The sequence below is a fragment of the Ambystoma mexicanum genome, chromosome 14, assembly GCF_040938575.1.
Source record: "Ambystoma mexicanum isolate Mex_15411 chromosome 14, UKY_AmexF1_1, whole genome shotgun sequence".
Classification (NCBI taxonomy): Eukaryota; Metazoa; Chordata; class Amphibia; order Caudata; family Ambystomatidae; genus Ambystoma; species Ambystoma mexicanum.
In genome coordinates, this window is record NC_090940.1 from 552,836,947 (window position 1) to 552,849,265 (window position 12,319).

Sequence of the window (12,319 nt, forward strand, 5' to 3'; positions counted from 1 at the left end):
GCTGATTCTGACTCCAGGTGTCGGGCTTCTGTTTGGGTAATCCCAGTGGGCTCGGCTGAAGGCCTTTGGTACCGTAATTCAAATCGTAGGCCTCTCGTGTAAAGCGTGCAGAGTTACAGAATGTTGTCTGTTACCCTGCGCTCCACTGGACAGGTTCAAACAGAGGCTCTGCATACCAGACCAGCCTGTCCACCACTTCTCCTTCACGCATACATAGCTTGTGTTACTTGTTGTATATCACCTACTGCGATTGTTGTTGCCTCAAAGCGATGTGGTGTTACTCTGGCCCTTTGGCAGGCAATAGTCTGAACGAACATGAAAATAAAAGGGCATTATATTGTGAATAGTAATTCTGATGCAGAAAACTGTTCAAGTAGCAGAGAGGACTAGATTAAAGCTATTATACTGGCCATACAATGCAGAGCAGAGGCCTGCATCCTTTGGCTCCCCAGATGTTTTGGCCTATGACTCCATTGATCCCTGACCATTGCTAGGGATGATGTAATGGTAGTCCAGAACATCTCCGGAGCCAAGGGTTGCAGGCCCCTGATTTAGAGTGTTCAGGCGCAGAGAGGATTGCGATGTTAGTGACTATGTGGACCAGGTTTTTCGTTTAACTATGCTTATTCTTAGGCTTATAAAGTAGTCTGTCAACCCTAAAGGAAACTTTCTGCAGTTGAGGGTTCTGCAAACCTTTGCATGCAGAGCACATGCACACGGAATAACGTGTAGACTTGTGAAGATGACATGCACATTTGTCAGATATGGCAAATATGCACTCCATACTTGTCCACTTGTCGGTAACAGTGAATTAAAGCAGTAGAAATGTTTCATATTGGATATGATGGGTTATTTATGATGCGCTTCATACCCAGAGGTTTCTAAGCGCAGACCCGGGGATCGAAAATGTGTTGCTCTGTCGTCTTGCTTCCAAGGCAAGCACATTACCCCTGAGCCATCATCGCTAAGATAAAATAGAGATGGACTTTTGAAAGTAGTGAAAACGCATCTTTAGTGTTCGTAGTGACTGGAGCACGGTGAGTGTTGGCCCCTCTTATGGTGGTTATTTTTTTGAAATTGCACGGGCCCTAGGCCCAGAGTAATCCTCAATGCAGGCCGATTGCCTCCCCGCGCCCTCTTCCTGTTTCCCCATCCCTCCCGCCTCCTGACCCGCCCCCCTGCTCTCATTGGTCCCGAGGACCGTGTGTGTTGGAGTCTAGCGACCCGACAAGAATCACCAGCTCCATTTGAAATCCAGAGCACGGTGAGTGTTGGCCCCTCTTATGGTGGTTATTTTGTTGAAATTGCACGGGCCCTAGGCCCAGTGTAATCCCCAATGCAGGCAGATCCCTCCCCGCGCCCTCTTCATGTTTCCCCATCCCTCCCGCCTTCCGACCCGCCCCCCTGCTCTCATTGGTCCCAAGGACCGTGTGTGTTGGAGTCTAGCGACTCGACAAGAATCACCAGCTCCATTGAAATCCAGAGCACAGTGAGTGTTGGCCCCTCTTATGGTGGTTATTTTGTTGAAATTGCACGGGCCCTAGGCCCAGAGTAATCCCCAATGCAGGCCGATTCCCTCCCCGCGCCCTCTTCCTGTTTCCCCATCCCTCCCGCCTACCGACCCGCCCCCCTGCTCTCATTGGTCCCGAGGACCGTGTGTGCTGGAGTCTAATCCACAAATCTGTGTCCATGGTCCCGGTGCCGGTTGGTGTTTCATCTCCCGGTTGCTTGCTCTTTCCCACTCCCACCCGCCTACCATCCCACCCACCCCGATCCGATTGGTTGAGACGATAGATTCTCCTCCAATACCTGATCTCCCAGGGCAGCCCTCTGCCCGGCAGCCCATCGGCTAAGGACCTGAGGCAAAGGACGGCTCCTACAGAGACGGCTCCAAGATGTGTCTGCAGGTGTCCGCAGAGGAAGCCAGTGAAGTCAGCAGTCAACAGACACCAACAAAACTGTGAGTGTGGCATGGGTGGGGAGTAGAGCGATCACTCAACTCCACAAAACCCCTGCCACTCTATCTTACCTACCAATAACATAGAGTGCCATAATACTAGCATGTCCACACTTAGAAAGAATTGTGAATGTTAGCATGTCCACACTTAGATAGAATTGTGAATGTTAGCATGTCCACACTTAGATAGTATTGTGAACATTGGCCTGCGTCGCATCTAGATGGAATTTTGATTGTGGGCATGTCCACACTTGGATAGAATTGCAAACGTTGGCATGTCCACACTTAGATAGAGTTGTGAATGTTAGCATGTCCACACTTGGATAGTGTTATGAACATTGGCCTGCGTCGCATCTAGATGGAATTTTGATTGTTAGCATGTCCACACTTAGATAGAATTGCAAACGTTGGCATGTCCACACTAGGGGTGTCACGGTATTAGTTTTATGACGGTACAATAACCTTCTTGCCAAATGACGGTATATCATGGTTATCGCGGTATAGCAGGTGGAGTTAAATAATCTTCACAAATATTTTCTAAAAAGTCATAAATTGACAGATTTAGCATCACAAACAAAACCAGGCACCCAGGGCCAGAATTGGGCTTTTCAACATACTTTCCACTGAAATGCCTTGCTTCCACCAAACACAAACACACGTGTGGAGAGGAGGAGGGGGGGGAGCCCTGCTGCAACTGGCAAGGCAAACTGAATAGCTTTTCTTAAGTGGTCATTTAGGCTTTATGCTCCCCCACTGGCTACTGGTGAAGATGAACATGTTGCCATCTTGATAACCTGCATGCCACCGATCAATGGAGGCTGATGGTAGTATACGCTTGTGCGCATATACACACACAGACACACACACACACACAGACGCACTCTCTTTACGTTACAGCCTTTAGTTTACTTGCGGGCCAAAAGGTGTTCAGTAATCACGGACATGTTACCCTTTGGTATGGCAGCAGGGAATACCCACAGAGATGAGTGAATTTCGCAGTATGACTTATTATATGTAAATTCAATGATAGAACCAGGGAAATCCCCCATTGCCATATGTTTAGAGAACGTTATCCATTATAAATATATAAACCCCAAAGCCGCCAACCCAAAGTAAACCCTTTTCCTTCTTGGCACTGTATCTATTCTTCCTATTGCTAACATATTGATTTTGTGTCAGGCACGTGTGGTTTATGGAATGGCATTAAAAACTGCTCCAACTGAAACTACTTGGCAGACGGCACATCCAACAGTGCAAGACGAAGACTGTGCAGCACTTGCTTACTGCAGCCTTTCCAAATCAGATTGAAAAGCACACTTTACGGTATGAACGGTATAACGGTATAAACAATGTGACGGTTATTATTGTTCAATTAAGTGGTTCACGGTATCTTTAACGGTATACCGTTATACCGTTACATCCCTAGTCCACACTTGGATAGAATTGCAAATGTTAGCATGTCCACACTTAGATAGAATTGTGAATGTTAGCCTGTCCACACTTAGATAGAATTATGAACATTGGCCTGCGTCGCATCTAGATGGAATTTTGATTGTTAGCATGTCCACACTTAGATAGAATTGCAAACGTTAGCATGTCCACACTTAGATAGAATTGCAAATGTCAGCATGTCCACACTCAGAAAGAATTGTGAATGTTAGCATGTCCACACTTAGAAAGAATTGTGAATGTTAGCATGTCCACACTTAGATAGTATTATGAACATTGGCCTCCATCGCATCTAGATGGAATTCTGATTGTTAGCATGTCCACACTTAGATAGAATTGCAAACGTTAGCATGTCCACACTTAGATAGAATTGCAAATGTTAGCATGTCCACACCTAGATAGAATTGTGAATGTTAGCATGTCCACACTTGGATGGAATTGTGAACATTGGCCTGCGTCGCATCTAGATGGATTTTTGATTGTTAGCATGTCCACACCTAGATAGAATTGCAAACGTTAGCATTTCCACACTTAGATAGAATTGCAAATGGTAGCATGTCCACACTTAGATAGCACAATCAATAGCCTCTCTGTGAAAGTGAACTTAGAAGTGCATTTAGAAGTGTGCCCAATAGCCTCTCTGTGAAAGTTGAACTTAGAAGTGCATCCAGAAGTTGCATTAGAAGTGTGCCCAATAGCCTCCCTGTGATACGTTGAATTTAGAAGTATACCCACTCTATGAAAACTGAACTTTGAAGTACATTTAAAAGTCTGAACTTAGAAGTGCAACCAGAAGTTGCATTAGAAGTGTGCCCAATTACCTCTCTGTGGAAATTTGGATTTAGAAGTTCATTTAGAAAATTGATTTTAGAATGTGTGCCCATTAGCCTCTCTGTGATTCTAAAAGTGTGCATTGAGAACTGAACTTAGAAATGTACAAGATAGCCTCTTTGTGATTCTAGAAATGTGCCCAACAGCCCCGCTGAATTTAGAAGTGTGCCCAGTAGCCGCTCTGCGATTTTAGAAGTCTCTGAAAGGGCATGTAACCCGTCATATCTCACCAACACGCTTACTCTCTCCTTACATCACCACTCAACTAGAACACAGAGATACTATGACACCATTCGGTATAACTGTTCTCATATCAACATTCGCCGCTTACTCCACATCATTCTAAGTTATCACTGCTGGTTACACACCCCCAGCGAGGCGTTCTCCTCAGGCCTAACGCAGCCACATCCGATCTGGATAAATCCTGCCAGAACGAACACATACTCCTGACCTCTCAACCACCACACCTACCGCTAGAAAGCAGCTATTACACTGACACCGCACGAGCTGTACACATACCCGGTGCTCACACGCACCTTTTGACTCCCTCTACTCTCTCTACTGATATGAACTTCGGTTCCCAAGGGCGTTCAACCTACCAGCGCCTTCAGACCATACCAATGGTATATAAAGCGCTATATAAGTGCAAAATAACATAACATTTCAGCACAGCGCCTTGGGCACAGGTCCCATTTAGTCATGCCTTGTTGGCCGTGGCCAGCAGGGCGCAGGGACCTGGATGTCACAATATGTATCTTTGCTTAAATATATTAAGAGAAAAAAGAAAAAATGCAGTGCTTTGGGTGACCGTATATTTAAGTAAATACTAGCCGCTGACTACAAGGAGCTGTCATGTGATGGAACACTCCTTGCACAAATAGGTTGCTTTGTCCCATAAGATGCGGGGCACAGCAACCTATTTGTGTGTGGAGCGTTCACTTCCCCGAACAAGAGTCCCTGTTCTAAATGGAGAACAGTTTTTTGCACCTCCATTATAGTTTCTGTAACTCAGGGTACATACTGTTTACCAGAGCTTTATTTATTTTCTTGGTACTATGAGAAACCTGAGGGTGGCCTCACATCTACTGCTCTTCGGACATCTATGCAGGTGACCAGGGAAGGGCCATTGATTCTGAATTCCAACCCTGGGGGTGGACAAGCGAGGCAGAACCACCTGGGTGGATGGTCCTTGGGAATTGGAGGTGGGATGCACATATGTTATATGCAGTATTCTACCTTATGCTTTCCGGAAGGAAACCCTATCCCAGAGAGGGTTATGGGATATTGTTCCCCTTGTGCCCTTGTTGAGAAGAACAGGAGATAATATCAACTCTGATGCGCCAGATAGAGGAGGAGGATTGGGGAAAAAGTAACTTACGTCAAAACACAGTATCCCCCTTATTTATTTGTTTATGTTTAATTCCTATAAAGTACTGCACGCCTAATGATAGTACAAAGTGTCAGCTGGTCTAAACAGTTCAAGTGGGTACAACAGTGGGAAGGCAGGAAATAATAACCTATAATAACTAGCCTAATCCTTCCCCGACCTTTATGGGTCATTATAAGGCAGTTCCAAGTTATTCCCCTGTTTAAAAGTACTGAGATGAGGAAGAAGCAACTAAGAGTAATAGACACCACTTACTCTCACCACTTTGGTACTGGGACGAAGAAGATGCATGACGGTCAGGCATGTCTTGGTAATCAGAGTCAGGCACCCTTAATTAATGGAATACACCTGCAGCCCATTTAAGGACCACAGGTGTATAAAAGATGGACTGCAGATGCATTTGAGATGAACAGGAGAACAAGAAGACTCAGCAGGAGGCGGCTTGTGAGAAGCCGATATGCTGAGATGCCTATCCAGATTCTGGGTGTCCTGCCAGTGAACAGGCTTTTCCATCTGGGGAAAAGCCACCGGTCCTGGTAATTGTCAGAGACACACGAAGCACCTGAGAGCTCTAAGGGAATGCGAATAACATAGTGATCCCTGAAAACCGGCAAAGCTAACCTTATAGAATATCGAATTGAACAAAACCGGCAAAGTTGCCCTTATTGAATACCGAATTAAATTAAACAAGCAAACTTGCATTTATTGAAGATAGAACTGAATGAAACAAGACAAGTTGCATTTATCGAATACTGAACTGAATGAAACCTTCAAAGTTGTATTTATTGAACATCGAATTAAAGAAAACAAGCAAGGTTGTTCTTACTGAACTCTGAATTGTATGAAACCAACAAAGTTGCATTAATTGAATACCAAATTGAATGAAATATGCAAAACTTGCACCGATTGAATATCAAAGTGAAAGAAAAGAAAATATTATTCATTTAGAACTTTGAGATAAATGAAACAGCACAACTACTAATATTAAACAATGAACTGAAAGCAAACAGGAAACTTCATTGAATAAAAGACTCTGAGTGTAAAGTGTTTGGCTAAATACTGAAGTACTCGAGGAGACCTGGAAGTTCCTGGTTGTATGACCTGTAATGGGTGGACCGCGTCGTCTAGCAACTGCGCCAGGACCAGAGCACCCTATATGCCAACAAGGATGTTTGCTGTTGTGTTGAAAAGGAAAGCTATCATTGGTACATACCAGGCTTCGTGAAGAGAACCCCAAACTGTAAAGAATTATTGAAATCCAGTTTAAAGAACAAAGCCTCAAGATACTTCTTTTTGTCTCATTCTTTAATATTGAACTTGGGGAAGGGAATGTTGAGACGTGTTGCCCTGGAACTATTTTGAACATGGGGAAAGGAACCCTGAGTCGTGTTGCCCTGGAAATATATGGAACTTGAGGAAGAGTATCCTGACCTTTATAAAAGCATGGAACATTATTGCTTCAAGTCCACAAGAAGGTAAACTGAACATTATAATGAACTTGGCATTTGGGGAAAAGAAGCTGATGAATAAGCCTGAGCTGGAAATAGCTCAGAACATTGCTTATGGAACACTGTTTAGGTTATGGATAACAACCCTACACATTGTTTTGTTTTAGTTGTGAGGGAAGCATAGGTTTTGGACACAGACAGACTTTTCGGTTGAACTTTCTGACTCATACCTTCCTTAGTTTCTTCGGGTAGGGAAATCCCACCTTAGCACACGGCCAGTTAGGCCTTACTCCATCCTGACATTTTATTTAATATAAATCCTTTGTTATACATTGAATCTGTTGTCTGTGTATCCTTCCATGATGCCAACCTCATAGTATCCAGATTTACTCTGCATTCATTAGCCTGGGTGTAATCTCCCTTTATTGCTGCTTCACTTCAGACCCCATCTATCAAGGCAGATGGGGAGACGTTGTTCCAAGATCTTTAGGCACTAGTGGGGAGTCTCTCACTATTTATATAGTGGGGTTGCATTAGCTGACCAGCAGTGTGGTGTTGTGAAGCCAAGAACCCCATCACGTTACAAGAGTGGGATGGCCGGAGGGCACAGGAAGCGGGGTCGAAAAGGAAAGGGAGGAGTTAGTCTTTGGAGAAACACTGAGGTACAAAATGTTGATTTCCTGCTCTGTGTCGGATTCGTGGGCAGTGCCATGTGGGTGCAAGAGTGTCATGAGCTGGGCATCACCCTCCCAACTCCCCGACATAATACTGGTGATGAAGCAGTGGACCTGCTCCGATCTATTGACGGTTGGTGTAACCGTGGGGGACCTGCTCCGCAATAGGAGAGGTGGAGCTCTGCATAGCGTGCAGCGAAGAAGACGAAGAGCAGAGGCGTGCAAATGCGCATGGTCCAGCAGGGTGCAGCAGTCGGCAGAAGCGCAGGAGCGAGTTAGCAAGCTGCGTGGCGCGTGTAGCTGCCTGAAAGGTATGCCAAGTGCAGAGACACACCAGAAGCGGTGCCTACAGCTGCATAGTACACGCAAAACAGCATCTCCATAGTGACTTTGACGGTGAGAGGGGCAGGGCTCAAACAGAGACAGTTCAGAAGGAAAAAAAGGGAGGCTGCAAATGTAAATGCTCCCAAGAGACACTGGGGCAGCACCCCACACTCAAACCATCAAAGCCCAAAGTCAACAGGGGACTGCGCTCATCGCCGATGCAAGCATCACCATGTCCCATGCTGAGAACCTCACTGTGTTAGTTACACTGCAGCGGGGACCCACCTCCACGTCTGCATGAGAGTATGGCAATGCAACTTCCCGGCCATTTTGACATTACGGAGACCAGTAACTTAGGTCCAAGGTAGGCCAGGTGGGCCAGGGACTTTCAAGTATACATCAGAGCCATAGACCCACTGGATGACGATAATAAAAAGGGCCTGCTTTCCCTAGCCATAGGGCCAAATGTATGAGACACTGTGGATGAATTCCCGGAAGACACCATAGACTCATATGCTGGTCTTCGTGCAGTGCTTACAGAATATTTCACGCCCCATACCAATGTGGACTATGAATGCCACGTGTTTCCTACCACAAAACAGAACCAAGGAGGAATAATGGACGCTTTTGTAATGCACCTACAAATTTGCATGAAACACTGTGACTTCAACAACTATTCTAACGAAGAGGCCCTATGGTCCCAGATCATAGCAGGATGCAAATCGACAGCATTTCGCAAATGCCTACTCTAAAAATCCCGATCTTGGGAAGAAATACTACGGCTGGCGCACTAAGACACCACAGTGGAAATGCAGGTTGAAGCCGTGAGCAACGTAAAGGTATCCAGCCCGCACTTCGAGTCCATAAATAAAATGGCAATGACCCAAGCACATCAGGATAATGGTGACCCGTTCGACTACAGTTGTGGGTATCGGTTCCCACATGACAGCACATGCCCTGCCCATGGCCAACAATGTGCGGCGTGCAGGGGGAGAATCATTTTAAAGCAGTGTGCTGAATGTCATGTAGTCAAGCACGGGGTGAAGCTATGAATGCCATCCCACCAAGGATAAAGTAGAAATCTGCCCCCCACCCAACTGCAGCGTCACAACACTACTCCCTCACTGACGACACAGGGAGAGGAAGGAAGGAGAGAGACCAATTGAAAAGCTAATGCCTGAGTGGCGTTTTCCCCACTCGTCAATGTCTCGGTCAGAGAGACTAACAACAAAAACATATGCGTTACTTAGTGGCACAATCCCTGTCAAACAGTGGCTCCAGTTACTCGTCCGCGGAAGAACCAAGGAAGAAAAGATAGCTGTATGCCCTGGGAAACCCGCAGCGAAGGAGCAAAGCCCCACTCTGCTGCTACAAGTTAATTAACTACAGACATAATTCCTGACAGACACAGGAGCAACAGTGAATGTCATCAGCAAAGAAATATGCAACATTCTACCCGCCCCTAAACTCAAACCAGCAGAAGTGGACATGTACCCCTATTGGACAAAAACAACACTAACATGCAAGGGATACTTTGTGGCTGAGTGCAAATACAAAACCCAAGCCAAGAAGCTACAAATCCACATATTGGAAGCAGCGGCAGAAATCGGCTGCATTCTGAGTTTCAATGCAGCACTAGATATGGGACTGATCTACGTACTGTATCGACCCATGGCTCACAAGTGCAAAGATTCAACTGTGAAAATTGAACAACTTTTCCCAACATTGTCAGATGACTAGGAAAATTGTATATTGACACCCAGTTGTGCAACATTACAGGGGAATACCTGTGAACGTCCAAAGATAGTTAGAGGAAGAGTTACACAAATTGCTCGAACACGACATCATCGAGCCAGTGGTGGGACCCACGCCGTGGGTCTCACCCATAGTGCCCGTCCCCTAAAAAGTGATCCAACTCCATTTAATTATGCGTCGATATGCGTAGACCAAATGAGGCAATACTGAAGGAAAGACACCAGGCCCCCCAGATTACGGACATGATCCATCTTCTAAACGGGGCACAAGTCTTCTCCAAATTGAATTTGAACAAAGGGCACCACCAGCTGAAGCTGTGTGAGGAATCAAGGTACATAACGACCGTCATTACCCATCTAGGACTCTTCATATACAAACGACTCAGCTTCTGAGTCTCCTCTGCTGCTTAGATTTTCCAAGTAGAAATGTATAATGTCATAAAGCATATCCCTAACTGTCTTAATTACAGTGACAATGGGCCTTATTACGAGGTGGGCGGTAAGGGATACCGGGCACCGGTAAGGAGACCAGTGCCAGTAATCCCTTACCGCCCTATTCCAAGGTCCCTTGGCGGAGACCGTAAGGAACGTGTGGTCTGACCACATGTCCCTTACGGGTCCCGCTAAGGGACCAGGCCGCTAATAACGGGCTTGCAAGTTGCGAGCCCGTTATTTGCACCCTCCTCATTCCCATTGAGCTCTGTGGGGGCTCAAATGGGAATGGGGAATGGTGTGTTCAATCGGGACTGACCGGTCCCGCCAGGGTGGACTACACCGGTAAATCCCTGTTGAACAAGACCGGACTCGATCACGGTATGGGAGGCAGCCATGGTGCTGATAGCACCATGGCTACTTGCCATCTCGTAATGAGGCCCAATGTCTTAGTATTTGGAAAAGACCAGGGCCAACATGACAAAACTCTAGTGAGAGTGTGCATGGCTCTAGAAGCGGCCCACCTCACACTCGACAAGAAGTGGTGAGAATTTTGGAAGGGCACTCTTCCTTTTTTTGCGGACATGATTTCTCGGCACAGGGCATTACACCAGACCCAAAAAAGATTGCGGATCTCATCAACATGCCTACAGCCACCAACCTTTTGGATTTGCACTCATTTCTTCGAGTGGCAAGCTATTGTATACAGTACGTGCAGGATTTTGCTATGTGAGATTCAGAAATTAGAGGCAGACACAAAGTTGTAGTATTCTTATTATCAGACATTTTATTTAACACAAATGGGTTGGAAAACTGCCTCTCTAGCCCTATCCTAAAGCAGGAGGTTCTCTACCTAAGGAACTAAAACTAAGAATCAGTCTGAGTCAAGTAGTTAGTAACTTAGAAACCGTCCTTGTGTCCACAACATTCTAAACTGACCCTCACACTAGAAACAAACAACTAAAGGTGCAAGGAAATGTCTCCGACTTACGTTCAAAATATAAAGATAAGTCCAAAAAAGTGCTTTCCAAAGACAAACCCTTGGATCCAAAGGAGGGTTCCTCTCCCATGGATTTTTAGTAGGAGTGTCTACTTTAAACAACAGCTTCTTTGTATCACAAGAGTGCCTCTTTATCCAACAATTTCTTTTATTTTGTTTTATTACACGCAATTTCCTGAGGCTTTTACACTGTATTCAGAAAGTTCTTGTTCACACAATATCTTTCAAAACATCCATCAATGCCTTTGTAACAAAAGTGCTTCTCTTGAACAACAATTTATTTATAATGGAGTCGCAAGGTTACTTGTTCTGTAAACTTGAATGTTTAGTTGGTGCATTTACATATCAGAACTTCTTTCATGCACTTTCCAGATTCCATGCTGCACTTCCTTGCCAGGAATTTTGTATTATTGTTAAACTTTTCCTTATAACTCTGGTGGACTGCCTGGCATACTCCTCTGCCAGGAACCCTCTCATGGGATCTTCAGATCCCCTGGTATACTTCCCTGCCAGGCATCTTCCCACAGTTCTCAAAGTGCCTGGTAGATCTGGCTGCCAGAACGCCTTGTGTACATTTCTTTTTTGGAATTACCTGGTATATGCCTTTACCAGGAATCCTTTATGGAGGTTCTTCTGATTCCCTGGTATGCTCCCCTGCCAGGTATCCTGGCACAATGCTAAAGTCTTTCCACAACTTCAATGGATTACCTGGAATATTCACCTGCCAGGAATCCCCCTTCCTCTGGGGTATTGCAGATCCTCTGGAATACTCCCCTGCCAGGAATCCCCCTTCCTCTGGGGTATTGCAGATCCTCTGGAATACTCCCTTGCCAGGTACCCCCAAACTGTCAGCTGAATTCTTTATTTATTATTCTTTATTGGTTTCACTGTTACTTTCAATATATCACATCAGCATCTACTTTGTTGTGTCCAATGTCTCTACTTAGGGTAAGACTTGTTTCAGCTCTCCCCCCACATTGACATCAAATGTATATGTGTTTGTTCAGGCTTCATTGCTGCACTTTATGTTGACAGTGTTAAAATCTTCTTTCTTTTAAACATG